Source organism: Pipistrellus hanaki (genome assembly GCF_964339955.1).
Source record: "Pipistrellus hanaki genome assembly, chromosome: 5".
Classification (NCBI taxonomy): domain Eukaryota; kingdom Metazoa; phylum Chordata; class Mammalia; order Chiroptera; family Vespertilionidae; genus Pipistrellus; species Pipistrellus hanaki.
In genome coordinates, this window is record NC_140507.1 from 35,848,710 (window position 1) to 35,857,125 (window position 8,416).

Sequence of the window (8,416 nt, forward strand, 5' to 3'; positions counted from 1 at the left end):
AGCATGAATGGGATTAATCTGCCAGCCCCGCAAACTCTACCCTTCACACCCCCGGCTGCGCAATCAGCCATTCCTGCCAGGCCCCTGATGTATGGCACCAAGGTCACGCTGCTTCAATGCTGGCACTGCCTGGCCCTCCCCACCCCCTCCCCAGCCCCTCTCCACGCCCCCGGGTTCTCTCCCGTGAAGAGGTCCTGTCTGCGGCCCGCAGAGCGGCGGGGGGAGTGAAGGACCCACATGAACCGGCCCCACCAGCCCCAGAAGGTCCCCCTCGGGAGGCTCTGAGGGCGAGCTCTGGGGTGAGGACTGGGGGTTACGGCCAAAACGGATGCTCTAGGCAGGGCCACCAATCCTTGTTTCCCTCCACCCCCTCGTTTTACTGGAACCATGAGGAAAAACTGGACTGGTTCCATAGATCAGCGTTTTTCAACCGCTGTTCCGCAGCACACTAGTGTGCCGCGAGATGTTGCCTGGTGTGCCGTAGGTGCAGACAAGACAAGAATTTTATAATTTTTCACTATTTTGTTTACTTAATATTTCATAATAAAGTAATTATAAAATACTTTCTTTGTGTTTATTTGATTCCTATTCAAGAGAATTACTTTATATATAGTCAATATAGGCACAGAGTTAAATTTTTTAACATTTTCTAATGGTGGTGTGCCTCGTGATTTTTTTCATGAAACAAGTGTGCCTTTGCCCAAAAAAGGTTGAAAAACACTGCCATAGATCCTACTTAGACATTTTGAGACCTAGACAAGGGCTGAGCTTTGCCGTAGAGAAGGCAGGCAGTGTGTCTCTGATCTCAGAATGAGAGGGCATCGCTAAGCACCGTTTGTCTCAGCAGCTTGTCCCAGGGCACGGAGGGAGAGGAGGGCAGGCCGGTGGGTCACAAGCACTCCGACTCTGCCCCCCCCCCGCCCCCCCCCCCCCATTCCTCCACACTCCTCTCTTCCCCAAGGAGAGATGGCCACGCAGCCCTCACTCAGGAACCCAAGGGGAAAGGCTATTCGGGGGTCATTTACTCAAAACCTCTGGGTGAATTCTGGCTCACACTAACACTTCCCTTTGCTCGCCATTGGACACCTGAGCAATAAGAGCCACGGAACACGCCCTCCCTCCTGGTCAGTGTCGACGGGAAGTGCTTCGCCTGAAGGATGAGGAGCTCGTGGCCGTGTGACAGCGTCTGAGCGTCACCGTGAGCCAAGAGAGGAGGGAGAATGAGGCGGACCCTGCAGCTGGGAGTCCCGGCCCCGCTGCCAGGGAGGCCCCTCCCCCTGAAGTTCAGGGTCCCCGTCTGGCCTTGCAGCTGAAAGAGGGGGAACAATGGGAAGGAGGAGAATGGAAGCGATTCCAAGGAGTGGTTGTGACATCGTCAGGACGTGTTCTTTCAAAGCAGCAAAGAATGGACGAGGTCCCGCTGCCTGGCCCCCACCCGTTGGCTGGAGTGTCAACCTGCACTCAGAAGGTTGCAGGTTCCATTCCATCAGGTTGCAGGTTCAATCCCCATTTAGGGCCCATCGGGGAGGCAACTAATCAACGTTTATCTCTCACATCAATGTTTCTCTCTCTCTCTCTCTCAAAAATCAGTAAAAACATACCCTTCCTATAGTTTAAAAAAGCAACAGCTGAATGTGTTTAATGTGCAGTTTAGGAAAACAATGAGCCTGTACAGAAAGAAAGGCAGGGAAACGGGGAGTGGAGGATGCAGGCTGGGGGGGGGGGGGGGAAGGAGAGGAGTTGGGGGGGTGACGGGTGATGTTGGGGGGAATGCAGAAGAGGTGAGTCACTTCCTGGTCCTATTTTTGTTTTGGAAGATGGGTTCACAGATGTGAATTCCTCAATAAAAGAAAGTAAATAACAAAATGTTAGCTGGACATTAACAGGCCGATGATGACAATGGATCATGAGCCAAGAACCTTGATGAATCCAAATTAAAACTGAGAACGGCAGTCCCGCTGGTTTCCTGGTTTCCTGGTCGCCGCCATAACAAGCTCCGCACACGGGGTGGCTTAGGCACTGCAGATGCCTTGTCTCACGCCCTGGGGTTGGAAGTCCCAAAGCGAGGAGCTGGCAGGGCGGCGGCTCTGAGGGCCAGGGCCTGGCACCCAGGCTTCTCCCTGGGCCTGCAGGAGCATCTCATTCCCGCCTCTGCACCGGGTCTCTGCTCGCACCGGCCCCTTTCGCGCCCACATTCCCCACGCAGACACTCGACGGGGTTCAGCCTTCTCCCCGGAAGTTCCCTCCATGGCATGTCCTTCTATCAATGGAATCCAAGAAATGGATCGTTTCCACGAGTGTCTGGTTTATTTGTGCAGCTCCTGTATTGATCACTTCGGGGCAGAGGCTTATCTTGGCTTTCCCCGTTCTCTCCCACGTGAATGCTCCGTGCATAGCCGTAGGGAGCAGAGTGGCTGTCCAAGGGCAGAACTGGGCCCCCCCTCCCGCCCCCCAGTTGGTGCGCTCACACCCGGAGCCACTCGGACCTGCTGGCCCAGGGTCTCCGTGGGACTTCGCGGGCGGCTGGCCTGGCTAACGGGGTGCCTGTGCCGGCCCGAGAGCCGGGGCTGGGAATCCCACCTGCGGGTCCCCACCAGCCCATTCCGAGCGGCCAGCAGGCGGCCTCCGGCCTGGGGCCGGGGAGAGCGGCTCCGGCCGCACAGACAGGCCATCCCCACGGTGCCGGCGGGAGCACCCACAGGAGCCACCCGTGTGGCAAACACTCCGAGTTCCCCCATAAAACCGGAGCCTATAAAACCCGCCGGAGGGAGCCGGACGGGAGGAAGGAGCCCGTTAATCCCCTCCAGGCTGCTGCGGTGTCTGGTTAGGCCCGGGGGCACCGGGCCCGTGCCCGCATCCCTGCCTGCCGGACCGCGGGCTCAGGAAAAGCCTGGCTCTCTTTGTCTGACCCGAACCAGCCAGCAGGAGGGAAGCATTCTTCCACCGCCGCCTTTGGCTTCTTTTAACAACATGCATTTCCCCCTCCCCTCCACCCCTGGAGCCCCCCCAGCAGGTGGAGGGACTGAGAAGGCGGAATCCGGGGTCAGCTGCTCCCGCGGGTGCGAGGCTCCCGCACTCGGGCTGTGCCGTCCCTCCCCCCTTTCCAGAGCTGTCATTTACTCACGGCGGCTTTCTGTGGGTCCGTGGGAGAGGACTGGCCATCCGTTGCTTTGGCAGCAGCTCGGAGATGCCTGAATGAGGAGCACAGACTCGCCTGTGAGTTACATAAGCCCGGGAGCCGCCTCTGGGAGGCCTCCCGGCCCCGCGGGCCGGTCTCTCTCCGGGTGCGGGTGCGGGTGCGGGTGCGGGTCCGGACACGGCCTGGACCAGCGTTTCTGTCTCTGCAGCAGCGGGGAGGCTGGGACCCGGCGCTGAGTGTCACTGTCATGCTGACCGGTGGTGGGACAGCTCAGAGGAAGGGCTGATGGGTCCCTGACATCCCACATTCACCTTGGGGTGCAGCTGGGGCCCTGCAGCTCCCAGACCACTGTACCCTCTGCTGTAAGATAATTTTGCAAGATCATGCATGAAAAAAAATCTACGGATGGCTTTTCACGTTTGTCTGCTGAACTGTTTCTCAAGCAACATGCGTACAGGGAAGTGCACCCGTCAGAAGTGCACACGTGGACAGGTGGCCGCAGCGAAGACAGCCGTGTATCCACCCCCAGGCCCGGCGCGGACGCACCCAGGAGCTCTCCTGCCCCCTGCCCCCCCCCCCTCCCCCCGGGGAGACCACGGACAACCCACAGGGACAAGTTTCCATTTTACGTTTCTCATTCTAAACCAGACTTGTCTGGAAGGACTCCGACTTAGAACGTGTGTTTACACTACAGATCGGGGTGGGGCCTCCCGGGGTCCGGCACAGTCTGTGCGGGGTCACCGCCATCTCCTGGGCGTCCCGGGGCAGGGCCTGCCTTTATTGCAAGGCCCTCGTGTACGCAAGCAATTTGACTAGAAAATAAAATGAAATACTACCCAAGTCAGGGCGCTCCCTGCGGCACGGGGCTTCGTGACGAAGGGGACGGTAATGGCGAGGGAGAAGGACGTCGGTGTTTGCTTGCTGTCCAGTCCCTGCACCTGGAGAGTCCGGGTCCGTGCTGTCCAGGCAGCACCGCCCTCCCCGGGGCCAGGAAACACCGCCGCTCCCTGTCCCTTTCGGGCTCGGTTCTGGCTAACGGCACGTCTCCCGCCGCCGGGAGACAGCAGCGCGACGGCTCACAAGCGGCCCAGGTTCTTCTGAGTCCGGGAGACAGTGCGACTCTTCCTGCCTCCTCCCCATCCCGTGCGCCGCGTGCTGGTGACGTGGGTTTAAAAGAAGATTCTGCAAATTGTTAAGGATGACCCACATTTAAGTTTATTTTTTTAAAAAAAAAAAAAAACAAGGACGTGTGTGTGTTTGAAAGGCTTGCAGGTGCTGACTTCCCACTGGTTCTTCTGAGTCATAACTTCAATCACCCTCTTTTGCGTCATCATTTAGAATCCAGGCTGATGCTATGATGGGAAACCCGTGTCCTGAGTGCAGGGAAGGGCACATGGCCCTTCTTTTGTTTCCCTTTGTTCTTTGTAGTCTGACCCTTGACGTTGAGTCCCCTTTTCAGGCCTGCCCTAAGCACTAATCTGTGTGTTATATTTACCTCGAATTAGAATAATTCCTCCTATTTTTCTACCCCCAGAAATGTACTAGCAAGTCTCTCAGTCTTGACGATAAGGCACCCCCCACCTACTAACCTGGTAAAAGAAGTGGGTGATGAGTGAGGGCTCCCTTCCCCCACACACTCTCCCACCACCAGCCCAGGCCCTGCAGTCTACCATGTCCTCGTGACATTTTCCCATTCAGTATTTTTGTATTATTCCAGCCTCTTGTTTCTTGTTCCTCACACCTGCCTCCTCTGGAAGAATACCTAATTATTTTTAAAAATGTATTTTGCTTACCAACGGACATATTCCGTGTTCCCTCACATCAAAAGACCTCCCTGCCCTAACCGGTTTGGCTCAGTGGATAGAGCGTCAGCCTGAGGACTGAAAGGTCCCAGGTTCGATTCCGGTTAAGGGCATGTAGCTTGGTTGTGGGCACATCCCCAGTAGGGGGTGTGCAAGAGGCAGCTGATCTATGTTTCTCTCTCATCGATGTTTCTAACTCTCTATCCTTTTCCCTTCCTCTCTGTAAAAAAAAAAAAAAAAAAAAAAAAAAAAAATCAATAAAATATATTGAAGAAGAAGGAGAAGGAGGAGGAGGAGGAGGAGGAGGAGGAGGAGGAGGAGGAGGAGGAGGAGGAGGAGACCTCCCTGAGTGGGGTGGATAACTTTCTCCATTTGTTAAATCTGAAGGCCAAGGAGGGAAGAGTGTCTGAATTACGGAGGTTTGGCGCCCTCGGGTCAGCTCAGGGGGACGTGTCAGTGGGCGTGCAGGGCGCCTGGGTGCTGTGTGAGGGCAGGAGCCAGGGGCCAGGGGCAGAGTCAGGCCGGCCATGTCTGTGCCATCACAGTCACATTTGTGACTAGCCTCTCACAGTTTTCCACGTGTTCGTGCCCCGGGGATCTTTCTCTGTTGTTTGAGTTGGTTGCTGCAAAGCGTCCGTCTACGTACAGCTTGACCAGGCCCCAAGGTTTATCTTTGAGGATGAACTACAGGCAAAAATATGTCACCTTTCTTCCCATTCAAGGTAGTTTTACACAATTTATTTGAATGCCTTTCCATTGGTGGCTGTCGTGGGGCAAAGGTAGTCCCCGGGGAAATTCGACACAGGGGGTGGGGTCCTTGTTCACTGAGTGAATGTGCGAACCTCAGAGCTGACACCAGAGGTGGCCTCGCAGCCTGGCGTGCGTCGGCTGCCTCGGCTGAGGGGCAGAGGGTGTCCGCTGGCCCAGGAGACCGGTGCATCCGGTGGCATCCGTTACTCACGGGCAGGACCGAAAGGAGTGAGAGGGAGAGGGACAGGGGACTGATGTTGGGCTGGGCAACACTTTTCTTGGAGTTTTGCAGAATAGTGATTGCTAAACAATCCCACTCCTGTTCTGTTCCCAACGTCCCAGCGGGACAAACAGGAAAGAAAATACGAGAAAGCAATGACCCGTCCTACGCACTTCACAAGGAAAGGCCCTGACGTGACTGTACAAATACAAAAGCATGAACATGTTCACACTCCTCTTCCCTCCGGGCCTGCCTGTGGCGCTGCGGCCGGCTGCTGCCAGCCGACGGACAGAGCAGGGGGGCCGAGGGCCGGGCCAGGGGAGCCGCACCGGCACGGTTCCCCTCTGCTTTCTGGAAGCCGTCCAGGGGCAACAAGGAGAATGAAAATAAATCATTTCTGGAGAAACTAGGAAACGGGTCTGGTCTCTAGATTCCAAACTGGGTCAAAGGCTGCCAAGTGCAGCTAAGTCACCGGGAGGAAGAGGGGATGGAGGGAGAGGCTCTCTCGGGTCGGAGGACGCTGGGTAGGCCTAGGTGACAGCCAGCAAAACACACACCATGCTCTTGGGAAGGAGAGAGGCGTGTCCTGAGGGCTGAAGCATTTGCCCTGGGTGATGGATCATATTGTTTGTCCAGACTATTCACTGGCCGTCCCCAGCAGTCTCTTTCCTGCCAGCCGGGCCCTCTGGCCCCTTCCTGAGCGGGGCTGTCCCCGCTGAAGATGGATGCTCCACTCCGCTGGCCTCGGGCTGGGCCATGGACCTTGCTTTGGCTGATGATGTGTGAGCCGAGTGACAGGCACCGCTTTTGAGCGGGAGCTTAAAGAGCCCCCATGTGGCCTGGGATCTGCCCCCTTCCTCTCCCTCGGCCACAGCCCTGCGGGGTCCCGGATGGCGCGATTTGAATTCAGAGGCCATGCTGCTGAGCCAGTCAACCCACAGGCCAATAGCTGCAGAATGAGTGAGAAATAAATAAATCCGTGTTGTCAGCCACCCAGGTTCTGGGGCCATTTGTTCCCACAACATAGATTCGGCTGAACTAACTGATATGAATCTTCCCAGCAGAGGGTGGGGCAGGGGCGAGGAGCTGGGCTTGCAGCAGAAGGCTCCTTGGATCTGGGTCGTTCAGAGCAGAAGCTGTGGATCCGCTCCGGGTCGCACGGAGCCGTGTGTGAGGACGAAGCTGGTCTGGTCTGTGCGGCGGCCCGCCTGGGAAACGGGGAACGTATACTGTCATCAGTGCTGAGAGCAGGGCCCTGGGAGCTGTTGGCTAAAGAAATAGAGGACTGAGGCTATCAATCAGGTTATAACTAGGAAGAGCAAAATAGGACAACAGTAAGAACAACATGACAAAAATACACACACACACACACACACACACACAAAACCACAAAGAAGTGTACATGGAATGAAAGACTTCTTAAAACATGATGAAAACAGAATCACCAAGTGTTATGGAATGAGACCCAAATATACGAAGGGAAAGAACAAGACTCAGGTTGATCACTGTGTGGGCAGGTGTGGCGGTGGCCGCATGACCTGGGCCTCCTGCTGTGACGACCTCGCGGAGTGCCACCGCTGGGGGTGGGAGGGAGGGGGCCCTGCGGCTAGCTTCTAACCAACCGACGATGGCAAAGGTGACGGGATGTAAGGGAATAAAAATCTGAGGAACAGAATAAACTGGTGAGTATAATAGGATCAGGGGCACGGAAAGGGAGTGGACTGACCATTCTCGGGGGGAAAGGGGTGTGGGGGTGCAAGAAGAGACTGGACAGAAATCGTACACCTGTGGATGAAGACGGTGGGGGGCGGGGCGGCAAGGGCAGAGGGTGGGGTGGGAACCGAGTGGAGGGGAGCTATGGGAGGAAAAAGGAGGAACAATTGTAATAATCTGAACAATAAAGATTTATTGAAATGGAAAAAAAAAATGTAACCCCCATGATTTTGTTATGTTTTGTAAGACTCCGTCTTGCTGGTCGACTCCACCTGCACACATTCCCTACTGGCTTCCTGTGTTAGCCAGCCATGTGGTAAGCCCCTGAGGCCAGGGCCCATGCGTGGCCTTTAGGAACTGGTACAGCCTCACGGAGTGGAGGGCGGCTTCCAGCCCCAGCCAGCCAGACGCTGGGACAGTCCTACGACCCTAAGGGACTGAATTCTGCCAACAACCCAAGAGAGCTTGGAAGACTGTTCTTCCCCTCAGCCAATGCCCTGATCGCAGCCTGGTGAGACCCTGAGCACAGGAACCTACTCACGCATACCTGGACTCCTGGCCCACACGATGGACAACATATCTTCATTTTAAGTGTCCCTGAGCTGATGACTTAGATTAGCCCACAAAGGACACCTCAGCAAACTCCCAAAGTTAAAATATTGTAGACAAAATTCTCTGATTACAAATGGGAGCAACCTAGATATTGATAACAATAAAAGCCCCTTCTACCTAGGAATGAAAAGAAGAAGACAAACAAACCAATATTACCTGTAAGTTTTGGCTCAAAGAGGA